This window comes from Taudactylus pleione, unplaced genomic scaffold, assembly GCF_031769625.1.
Source record: "Taudactylus pleione unplaced genomic scaffold, aTauple2 ptg000810l, whole genome shotgun sequence".
NCBI lineage: Eukaryota > Metazoa > Chordata > Amphibia > Anura > Myobatrachidae > Taudactylus > Taudactylus pleione.
This window is the reverse complement of record NW_028285212.1, coordinates 2,895,954-2,908,962: the sequence shown is the minus strand read 5'-3', so window position 1 is coordinate 2,908,962 and position 13,009 is coordinate 2,895,954.

The window sequence follows — 13,009 nt, the reverse complement described above, 5'->3', positions numbered from 1 at the left end:
AGGAGTGCACAAGGACGAGGCCGCTCTGTGCGGTTCACTGTAGCTGTCGTGTGGGCTAGTGGTTAGGTGATCACTTTGGTAGAATTATGGTCCCAGGTTCGATCCCTGGAAAATATACTGTACCTTACCGTATATTTTTTTTATTGTCACTGTCTGCTCTGGACACTATAGTGAAACTACTGTATGTGTTGTTTAAAAGGCTGCTTAAAAGTAAGACATTACAAACCGATTGTGTGTTTTAAATAGTGCAAAACTTTCATCAATGTCTGCGCTGTGGTGGCTGTCTGCTTCGAGGGGTTACAATGGGATTTCATGCGCATGCCCAGTGGAGGGTTTACAAAGGCATCTGTAGTTTGCAAAACGCAAACATGCGACAGCGTAGATGCGGTCTCAGCCTTACGCACCATGGCTACGTCCCTTGGACTGTGTCTGAGAGTGGTTTCCGACTGTGAGAGAGCGCTCTGTGTTCAAAGCTGACTGTGCATTTGAAACGCAAAATAGCGTTGCATAGCAAACTTATGACATTGGTGAAGCTGCTCCGACCATGCACACTAAGGCCCTCATTCAGAGCCGTTCGTTAGCATCAGTACGCTCGTTGCATTCAGATTGTGAAACCACGCATGCGCCGGTGTTACACTGCGCATGTGCGTACGGCAGATTGCGAGCTTTTTTTGTCTCGTTCGTCAAATAGCGAACAGGAAGCGACAGGTCAAATGTGATTGACAGAACAGGCCGTTTTTGGGCGTTGACGTGGGTGGAGATGGAAAAACGCAGGCGTGGCGAGGCGTTTTGGGGCATACATAAATTTTCAAATGCGTACGTCAAATGTGTTCGTACCAAGTCATATGTCACTGGCTCATCCTCTTTCCATTCAACTTGCTCGCACAGCTTGGGGTGTGGATTACTCGATCACAATGGCGATGGCCTTGTCCTCCGGTCTGGGCCTCCTCGATGTTTCATCGATTTATCACGGCTTGTCAGAAAAACAATCAACTTTGAATTGCAAACCACCTTGGAATGTGTTTTTAAAAGTTTTTTGGGTTAGCACAAAACCGTATGCAGGTGAAAATCTCAGCTGCTAATTTCAGGATTACACAATCAATTAGCGTACATTTGTTTGAATGGGTTTTTTTTTTGGATTTGGGTTTTGTGCTATTGTAACAATAATTTCATCATGTTTGTGTGTATTTTACCATTTCGCTTTGGCCAGGAGATTTTGCATCCTTTTTTAAATTTTACAGTGTTCCTTAAAGAAGCCTTTTTTTTTTAAAACCCATTTTTTTTATTTTTGGGAGGACATTTTTGGCTTGTGGGCCAGGATTAACTCTAAACCATTTTTTAAATAATGTCACAATACAATGGAGAACATGTCAAATTTTTAATTTCATACACCAATTTTTCAAGTTTTGGGGTGCATTTTGCAAATACACTTTTTGGGCAGTGTTAGGCAATAATAACTTAAATAATTCTGAAAAACATATTACCAGTGTTGGCCAAATTAAACAAACATTAAAAACAATTCACAAGAAAGGAGAGGGAAGTTTTGGCCCTAAAGGAATATGGGGCAAGCACAGAAGTGTGGGAAAAGTAGCCAGTGCTGTCATTGTTTTTTTCCCCGTTTGGCTGGGATAGGGTGGGCGCCAGACCGGGTCCGGGATGTCCTCTGGCTGGCCTGTCCAGAGGCAGATGTTGTGGCCTCTGGACTAGGCACAGGGCTAGGCACATTTGGAGGAATGGCTGTTGTTGTGCCGAGGTGGAGGATCCTGATGTTCCAGCAGGAAGGGAGGTAGGCTCCACCATGTGCTGGCGAATGAGCTGCTCCAGGGCATTGGCTATTCTGATGTTGGCCCTGGTATTTTCTGCCAGGGCCTGACCAATGGTCACGTTGGCCGCAGCATTTTGCTCCAGGGCCTTAGCTACCCGTAGCAGACTGGCGTCCATCCTCTGCAGAATCTCTGTATTGTAATCCAATTTAAAATTGAGGTCTGTGAGGAGTGCCACTGCCTGTGAGGTGGATTGCACTGGACAGGCTTCTGCAGGGTCCTCAGCCGGATGTACTGGTTCCTCCCCTGCAGAGCCAGCAGAAATTCTGTGGCCAAGGCTCCCCTTTGGAGCAGACTCATCCGCCTGTGTCTGTCTGTGAGAAAAAAGAGAAAAGAGGAACATTAGAATCTACATATTGTCACAATAACATTTCAGAGTTGGTTACATCACAACATTTACCTGGGACAACATGAGGAGCCGCAAAGTCTGGCATGTCCGTATCCATGTTGGACACGCCAGACACCTCCACATCCTGCACACACCCCTGTGCCAGCTCTTCCAAATCATTCAGCTCCAATGACACAGGGCTGGGACCCCCACCTGTCCCCCTTGTATGCCTAGCCCTCTCAGCCAGTTTTTTTTTCAGCCGATATTTATAATCGGTCCATCTGTGGGTGAAAAAGTTTGCATTATTCCTGCAGTATTTGGCCCTGTAACCACTTTTTTTTAAAATGTAGTTTTTACATACCGGTGTTTGACATCCCGGGGTAGACGTTCAAACTCACCCACCCTATTGACAGCACTGGCTATCTCCTCCCACATTTTCCACTTCTGGCTTGCACCCATATTCCGATCTGCCTGTGGCAGGGTGTCAACACACATTTGTACCAAAACCTCCATCTCCTTTCTTGTGAATTGTGGCTGCCTTTTTTTTGGATTCTTTTGTTGGCCTACATGGCCCAGCAGCCTCTTCCGTGGCATCCTCAACACCTTTTTTCAAAAACATTGTTTAAATTTAGATTTCAAACTTTCTCTACATTCGGGGTCTAAATAATCCTTTAATCCAAAAGAGACAAATACTTACGGGGCCTCTTGGCCATTGTTTTGCTGGTCTGTAGCCATTTTGAGCACAACAACTTGAACTACAGCAGACCGTTTGTGAATTTCCGTGACGTATTTATACATGCGTCCTTATTATTCGTCTGCATCATTGTGCGCTCCTATGATCCGTCCTTAATTTGAGCAGGAAAATAAAGACTATTTATGGCTTTTGGCGACTCGAGTCGAGGTGGCGGGTGATTGTTGGAGGTTTCGAGTGTAGTAGTGGATTATTGGCGGGATTAGTGGATTGAGGCGGGTTGTTGGTTGGAGTTGGTTCTTGTTTTTTTGGGGGGATTTTCCGTTCGCTTTTTTTTCTTGTGGTTATTTTCTTTTTTGGTTCTTTTTTGAGTAAGTATTTTTTACAACTCCTTGAAAAAATAAAGGATCTACAAACCAAATGTTTTTATTTTTTTTTACAGTTATTTTGGCTGGGCCCCATTGAAGTTTTTGGACTGACTTATTTGTCGCATTTCGGTAAGTTTTTCTTTTTTCATGATTTTCCAAATTTGATGTGTTGGTCTTCGCATATGTTTTGACCAGTAATGTTTTATTTCTAATTTTATCAATCATGTATTAACACTAAATATAACGTAATGTTTAGCCAAATATATTTCCTTTGTTTTTCCCTAAAAAAAGCGATTTAGCGCACTAATGTTTTTTTTTATATAAATTTGGGCATTCTTGTCTGTCCACTCAATGTAGGGTGCATTTTCAAAATAATGTGTGCTCCCCCTATCTTTTAACGCATTTGCCAAAAATTCTAACACGAATTTCTAATTTGGAAATGTAGGTTGTTGCACTCATGACAATACCCCGGCATGTAAGCATCTTTGGATTTTGCGGCAAAGATTAGTGTATTTTTGATTTTACATTTTCAACAAACATTAACTACCTGGCTTACCATTTCAGGTTGATGTTGGTCATATTATTTTGGCCATGCTTCCGGAACCCGACCAACCTCAACCTCGTCCCAGGCATAGGCATCGTAGGCATGCAAGGCCCCAGATATATAGAACACGTGTCACCCTTTTTGGAATGCCCGATGATGAGGTTTTAAGATGATACAGTCTTCCTCCCCAAATCATCATAGACACTCTCTCATTAATAGAGAGTGATCTTGAGCGGCAAATTGTCAGTCCTACAGCAATACCACCACTTACGCAATTAATGGCGGTGTTACATTTCTGTGCCTCAGGATCCTTTCAAACCATGGTGGGAATAGTGGCAGGAATCTCCCAATCCTCCTTTTCAAGGATCCTGAGGGCAGTGATGGAGGCCCTTTTCAAGCACCTCCATCATTTTATTAAAATGCCATTGGATATGGGTTCCCTTAGTGTGGCGAAGGCCAATTTTTACCAAATAGCTGGCTTCCCACACATCATAGGGGTTGTGGATGGAACTCACATACCACTTCAGCCTCCAGCACGGCTGGAGGCAATTTTTAGGAACTGCAAGCACTATCACTCACTGAATGTAATGGTGGTATGTGATGCCTCCCTCCAGATCCTGTCCCTGAATGCCAAATTACCAGGGAGTGCACATGACTCATTCGTCATCCGGCAATCAGGGATTTGGCATAAATTAGACAACCTACAAGCTGGTGATGCATGGCTTCTGGGTAAGTGGAGACCTTTAGTTGAAACCAATGCAAAGCTTGATACACAGTGATCCTGATTGTTGTATTTGTTTTTTCACAAGAGACAGTGGCTACCCTTGCACGCCATGGCTGCTCACTCCTTATTTGGCTCCCACACCAGGGCCACAAAGTGAGTATAATTCCGCACTTACAGCCACCAGGCAGGTGGTGGAGCACTGTATCAGCCTTTTAAAAGACCGATTCAGATGCCTCCACCGCTCTGGTGGTGAACTCATGTATTTGCCGGATATGGTTTCGAAAAATGTGGTCCTGTGTGGGATCTTTCACAACATAGCCATAAGGAGTGGTGTCCCAATGCAGCCAGAGGATGCCTTGCCTGAGGATGGCCCCCCCCGAGGTTGGTCGGAGGTCAGTATGTGGGGGGCCATACGCGATGATGTGGTGGCCAGATTTTTCAGGTAATTATTGTCAAACATTTACTTAATTGACACAATGTCGACATGTACCATTGTAAATGTTCCTTTTTGAAATTATTAATTTATTTTTAACATTTCTGGTCTTCCTTTACACACCTCGACAAAACGATGCCTACTACCTGCTCCACTAAATTGTGTACATGTGGCCACATTGGATCTAACTTTGGAATCAATTATTTCATCGCCTCATTTGTGGCTTTATGTTGGCCTGCTACTTATTTCATCAGTTCTTGATTGTTTCTTTTGTTGTTGGTTTTTTTTTGGAGAGTCTTTTCACTGTGTGAATTGCTTGTCACAATTCACTTTCTGTATGTGTTTGCTGTGTATTAAACTTTTGTTTGATGTTAAAAAGACTTTTTTATTAAATTCGAATCACGTGTAACCTGGCACAAAATGCCAACTTTCATAATGCCTAATCCTGTAATGTGTGAAATGTTTAAGTCTTTGAACATGCTTTGTGGCTTAACAAAAACATCAAAGGTATTATGTTGATTCAGTAGGTTTTACAAACTAGGCCTAAGCTGATTTTTAAAAAAAACTTTACATTACCCACCCAAAGAAAAACAAGAAAATGTTTGAATTTGTAATAACCTATTGGTATGGTGAGGTGTTTAATGTGGCAGCTTACATACTTCCTAGCGCTTTGTACAAAATAATTTACCTTACTTTAAAAACATGATCAAATAGTGGACTTATGGAAGGTTAATCAATGTAATTGTTTCAGACAATGAATGAGACTCGTTAAAATACAAAGAAAATGTAATTGCCAAACAATAATTTGAAAAAAACAAACCTGGAAAAAAAAAATCATCGCCGAAGGGCCGCCGCCATGTGGTCAAGGACCACCAACATGGAAATTATGTGGCCACGCAAGGCAGCCAAACCTTCCTGCATACAATGCATCCACCTCTGGTCCTCTGTTGGAAAAAAAAAAGAAAAAAACAAAAACCTTACATAAGTTTAAAAAACCAATTCCTCCCCAAAAAAAAGTGTAAACAAAGATCCAGTTGTGATGAGAAAAACAAAGTACTGGCAAATGCAAAGATGGCAGAAATACTAAATTACAAATGAACACACAAAAAGGCGACCACAAAAAATAAGAAGTACCCTTGTTAGGGTAAACAATAACTACCCAAGTATGAGTGTTTGGACATGTGTGATATGTATCATTGGTAAAATATCCAATACATTGTCTATCAAAATAAAAATGTCAACAATGCAAATTTTCAAATTTATAACAGGGAAACCTACCGGTCATAGGGAATTGGGGGTTTTGTAGGCCCTCCATCCTCCTCCTCCTCGGAGGTGGTACAGTGCTGTAGGCTCCACGGTGGGGAGATCTGGGAGCTGCTTGATGGCGATGAAAAGCGCCAGGGGGGAGGGGAGGGTGAAGAAAAGAGAAGGGGGGGTGGAATGGAGGCTGAAATTTGATGTGGGCTCAAATTTCCAGAGGGAGGGGCCTCAGGTAGTGGCCGGTCAGGGGTGGAGGGGGAATTGGGGGAAAGTTGGGGAGTTGCTGCTGGGCTTTGCGTCGGACTGAGGGGCCGAGCCTGGTGTCTGTGTCTGCGGTGATGGTGGATTCTGCGTTCAGTCCCTAATTGAGTTGAGAAAAATGTTTAGTCTTTTTTTGGGGTGGGGGGGTTTGGCCCCAAATTAACAACTACACAAATGTTCTAACATTTAAAAAATTTAAAACATGCACACGCAGTCCTGTCCAAAAACTACCAACAGGGCTATAGTGAAAACATGCACACGCAGATAGGGCCGCAAAAAAAGAAATGAAAATAAACAAATACTTACTTTCAGCTATCCACTGCTGAAAACAGGCCAGCAAGCGTGGTGCAGATCCAACCACCTGCGCTCTAGCTGCCAGATCAGTCGGCGTGAGCCGAAGGAGCGCAGGCAGCGGCGGTGAACCTCCGCATAGGCGGATCGCTTCTGACGGTTGCTGATGGGGGGAGGCTGGCTGGTGATCCGCTGGTCCATCACCTCCGTTAGGACCAAAAGCTCCCGCCTGGTAAACGCGGAGGCTCTCATGATGGTTGAATAAAGGCCAGAGAAAAAATTTGATTGGCTAATGTAGTTGGTAAATTAACAGGAACCATTCTATTGGTTATTGTATGAGTCATGTGTCCTCCAGCCTAAAAAATATAATGTGAGTTATGATAGGCTTGATGCAGTGACATTCGTAAGGTAATTTAAATAAAAAAATGAAAAAACTAAAATATGCCTATCACAAACACATGAATACAATAGGATCATTGGTTCAAACATGTATTTTTTATAAACATTGTTGAAACCGTACGTATTCTGCGGGAAAAATAACACGTACAAGAATAAAGTTTATTGAAAATGAAAAAGAAAAACGGATTGCAAACATGTGAAGAGCAATTAAGCTAATTAATATATTGATTGGCATGAAACGGTTAAAGTATGTATGCAGAATGAACGAGCAGGTAATCGAAATCTGACAGGCCCACTTCCGGTTTGGACTTGTGCGAGCGTTCTCTGCAACCAAATTTGGAGATGGACAGTCGCAATTTTGTTCATTCGTTAGCTAGAGGAGGGGTTGGGTGACTTTGGGGCGGAAGATTAGCTACGAGCGAACTTACGAGCGAGCGCTTGAATTTACATTTTCTTGCTCGTTGGTTGAACGCGCGTACTGCCACTTACGAGCGGCTCTGAATCAGGCCCTAAGACTGTCTGGGGATATAGAGGGACGAGGGGTTCTCCGGGGCTAAGAGAATATTTGTGTAAAAATGTATAGATGTAATGTAGGTTTTATATAAGATTTCTTCCCAGTCCTCTGACAATGTATGCTCACACAGGCCATTCACTACAGTCATATTTCCTTTTTTTGCAGATAATCCAACTAATACAAATATAGGTGAAGGTGATGGATTGGCAGGAGGATCAGATAAAGTCATTATGGACCAGAGCTGGGCAAATGTTATAGACCAGGGACAAGGTCCGCCATCTGGACATGATCAAGGGATACTTGCTGGATTTATTGTTGAAGAACAAGATGGTCCTTCTGGATTTCATGGATAGGACCAAGGGGGACTGGGGATAGAGGAATAAGCAGTTCTGGGGAATGAGAGGGGGTTTAAGGAAATTTGTATAAAAATGACATGTTTTTTAAGAAAGCTACATCTATCTGTATCAGTTTTGTTTCTAATAAAGAGGAAAAGCTGTTATCATAAGAGAATACCACCTAATATTGAAACAACAATGGGCATTGTTTACTAGTAGCTGTACAAGTGATGCATCCAGTTTTAGTTACTGGGAATAGCTGAACAGTCCCTGTAGGTTGCCGCACAATTGTCCCTATATCTTTTATATTGATAAAAAAATAAACCAAAGTGGTATAACGGGTGAGGTAGTTTATGTTTGAGTATACTCTGCAAAACATAATAAGGAGCAATGTATCCCTGGAATTAAGTAGAGAACAAAATGAGGAATTGGTCCACTCACATCACCCACAGACAAATATGGCTGCAGTATGCATATATCTATTCCATCAGTTACTTCCCACTATCAGCAATATAATACATTTCAAAATGTTCATAAATACCAGTTGGCCTTTTATGTATAGGAGCAGCCAGTAACAATCATATGTATATTCACAAATATTAGAATAGTAGAATTTTTAGATAATTGTGATTTATGGGGGAAATATTTCTATACATTGAGCACACTGCCTATGGGGAATCCCATACAATGACATTACAGCCTCTGTCTTATATCAGTATATAATAGCATGTACATATGGGTAAATCTAGTTTGTTGCTCCATACGCCATATAGCGCGCCATGCTTCTCATACCACACGATATGCATTGAGTTGCGCCATTCAGTATTAATCATAATAGCATGTACCGTGGCGTAGGAAAAAGCCATAAAGGTGTAATACAATTATGTCCACCATGCATCTGATATCCAATTCATTTTCTTCATCACCGCCCATTGATTGGCTGATAGAAACTGGTTCAGTACACTATAGTACAGGGTTTTCAGGGCTGTAGAAGAATGTCTAATAAAGTTTTAAAAAATCATTACATTAAGTGTGTGAGTCCTGTACTTTTATAAAAATATTTCACACAGCTTTTAATGAAGCAGAATAAATATTCACTAATGCTCCCCAACCATCATTCGCTTCTATTCCATTGCCACCATATGCTGAGCCATCTACTGACATTGTACACCTTGCCTGCTATAATTCGCACACATCACATATAGTACATGAAGGTGCAGTTCTTGGTATGGCAGGCCTGTGTGGGCTAGAGGTTTGGGTGAGCGCCTTGCAGAGTGGGTTTGGAGACCTGGAAAGGGACTTTTTTTTATTATTTAAATCTTCACTACAGGATTTAAAAGATCTCACTTGGTGGTGTGTGAGTTCTGTCATTTATATAGGTATCTGTGTTAACCAAAAAGACTCACTCCCAGCATTGCATGAAGACTGAGCAATTTAAGTTCCCTAACCCTACTGAACTCAATACATTGTTTTTTGCAGATAATCCAAATAATACAAAACATAGGTGAAGGATCAGCAGGAGGATCAGATACATGACATTGACATGACCAAGGCCTATTTTTTTCTTGAAGAACAAGACTGGCATTCCTGATTTCCTGGATAGGACTAAGACTGTGTGGGGATATAGAGTGATGAGGGGTTCTCCAGGGCTAAGAGAATATTTGTGTAAAAATGTATAGATGTAATGTAGGTTTTTTATAATAGATTTCTTCCCAATCCTCTGACAATGTATGCTCACATAGACCATTCCCTACAGTCATATTTCCAACTAATACAAACATAGGTGAAGATGATGGATTGGCAGGAGGATCAGATATGGTCATTATGGACCAGAGCTGGGCAAATGTTATAGACCAGGGGACAAGGTCCACACTCTACACATGACCAAGGCATTCTTGCTGTATTTATTGTTGAAGAACAAGACGGGCCTTCTAGATTTCATGGATAGCACCAAGAGGGTCTGGGGATATAGAGGGATAAGCTGTTCTGGGGAGTGGGATTGGGGCTGCAGGTTTGGGGTGGGGTTCTTGGACAATATTTGTTTTGTTTTAAAAATTTGACATTGTTTTCTAAGAAATAAACCTACATTTATCTGTATCAGGTTTTGTTTGTAATAAAGAGGGAAAGCTGTTGTCATAAGAGAATATCACCTAAAAATTGAAAAAACAAAGGGCATTATTTACTAGTAGTTCTACAAATTATATATCCAGTTTTAGTCACTGATAATAGCTGAACAGTCCCTGTAGGCTGCTGCACAACTGACCCAATATCTTTTATATGGATAATAAAAAATAACCTATAGTGGTATAATGGGTGAGATAGTTTATGTTTGAGTACACTCTGCAACACATAAGGAGCAATGTGTCCATGGGATTAAGTAGAGAACAAATGAAGTATTGGTCTGTGGGGGAAATACTCCTTCCTGACATCCACTCATATCGCCCATAGACATATATGGCTGGAGTTTGCACACTTTTATTCCATCAATTACTTCCCACTATCAACTATAATACATTTCAAGATGTCCATAAATACCAGTTGGCCTATACTGTATAATTACAGACAATAACAATCGGGATCGGTACGAAAGTCGCATGTCCACCGGTTCAAATCCCAATGCTGGAAGACCGGCAACTGAAGATCCTGATAGGTAAGTATTTTAACTAAATCTAACCTTACACCTCCTAACCCTCCCTTGGGGGGAGGTTAGGGTAAGGCACCCCTAATAGCCTAACCCTCCCTGTAAGTGCCTAAACCTAACCCCCTTCCCTGCGACTTAAACCCAAGTCCCCAGGGGGGGGTGCCTAACCCTAACCTCCCTCCCGGGAGACTAACCTCCCCAGGGGGTCTCTAACCTCCCCATGAGGGTACATAACCCCAAGTCCCCCCTGGGAGCCCCTATCCTAACTCTCCCCCCCTGCAAGCTTTCTGCACCCGCCGCCCGGCTTACCTTCGATCGGTATGCCGGGCATTGGGCTCCTGGCGCAGGTAAAAATTGTGATTTATGGGGGAAATAGTTCCCTACATAGAGAACACTGCCTGTGGGGACTCCCATACAATGATATTACAACCTGTCTTATTTCACAGTGTCTGATAATAGCATGTATACTGCTGACTAGCACATGCGATGAAATGTGATATATACATAGACAAGAAAAGAGAGGGGAAAGTCAGTTTGATTTTGATGCTCTCTTGTCTATTGTAGCAGCTTAAAAAAATAATAAATTTTTAGTATATTAAGGTCATTTCTTATGGTGTCACAATTTTTATAATAATTTAAAAAAAAATTTAATATTTGATTATGCAAATATACATAAAAATTCCCATAAGGGGTTAAAGCAAGCTATGTATTAAAAGTTATAAAGAAGAAGGTGAAAGAAAATAGTGTGTGATTTAAAATTTTGGCTACACAATGTTGTCCCAAGTAATCAATTTGTTCCTGGTATCTAGGAAAGGTTTTGAAACGCAGTCCTCAGGACCCCAACCAGTGCTTTTATCAGGTCTCCTCAAAGAATCACATGTGAAATAATTAGATCCACCTATGACTCTTAAAATGTGAGAGTGAGTAATAAATACACATGTGCACCTGCTGTGAGACTTGGAAAACATGAACTGTGTTGGGTCCTGAAGACAGTTTAAGAACCACTGATCTAGGTTTTGCTTCAGAAAATAAGACTGTTTCGAGCATCTACATGTAATTTCAGAGAACAGGATCTCATGTCAAATCCTAGAAGGTTAATACTGCATATATTGCTACTCAGTGATGTAACTTCTGAATCAAAGTCAAGGTTTCACACTAGAAAACACAAGGATACTTTATATCCACTCATTGGATTTTCATTGACTTTCATATGAATCAGTGTTGAATTAATCTGGTTTCTTCTATGGTAATTTAATGGATATATTTAAACTAAGACATTATGTATTAATACTTTGTCCTCAAGAAGTATCCTCTATATCTAATCCCACAATGGGTATCAGTTTCTCAATAGAAATATTCTCCTAATACATTATATACCCGTGTTGTGGGTGACAATATTAGGGTGGTATCACCTCCTTTATGTCAGTTTATATACAGAAAAATTCAGGAATTTTATTGTATGTATTAATAAATGGCATAACGGGTTTCTTAGAGGTATCAGTTCTATCCTTGTATTCCAAAAGGTCTTTTTGAGGGATCTCTCTCTCTTCATTTATAGTCTCCTCTATATCCTCTTTATCATATCCCATTTCGATAAATTTCTGTTTAAGGTTATCAACCTCATCCTTAAAAGTCTCTCTACTGGTGCAGTTTCTTCGTACTCCACATTATGCCATTATTTACTTCATACAATAACCAATAGAAACGGTTGGAACATTTTTAAAAAGAATTGGCACTTATTACAGCAGGATCCCATTCTGAAAGAAATAATCCCATCAAAGCCTAGTTTTATATATAGGAGAGCTACGAACATAAACTAATTGGTTAAAAGCTCCATACCTGAAAAAAGATCAGGTCGAATAAAAACTTAGGGATATCAGATGTGGCTCATGCATTTTGTGTATTTCACATACAAAACAGGTAACTAAACTAGAGGAATTTATCTCCAATACAAACAAGCTTTCTTTCAAAATACAAGAATTTATTACATGCAACAGCACAAATTGTATTTATATGATAGACTGTATGAGTGGCCTACAGTACATTGGAAAAACCTCTCAAAAACTCAAAGAGATGGGCAGAATATCTGCGGAACATAAAGAAAGGGTTCATTAATCATTCCCTCTCCAAACACTTTGCAGAAAAACATCAGTATTCGATAAATGGTATCAAGCAGATTGTTGGAGTTAAGAAAGTTGAAAGAAACTGGCAAACCAAAGGCACTGAGGTGTTTTTGGCAAAGGCAGAAATGAGACTTATTTATGAGGCCAAAACTTTGGAACAATATGGTTTAAATGCTGACTGAGCTTAAATGGTTCCTATAGAAATACATACAGAAATACTATTTGAAGGTTAGATTTGTATTTACATTATTTATACTGCCATATGCACCTTATA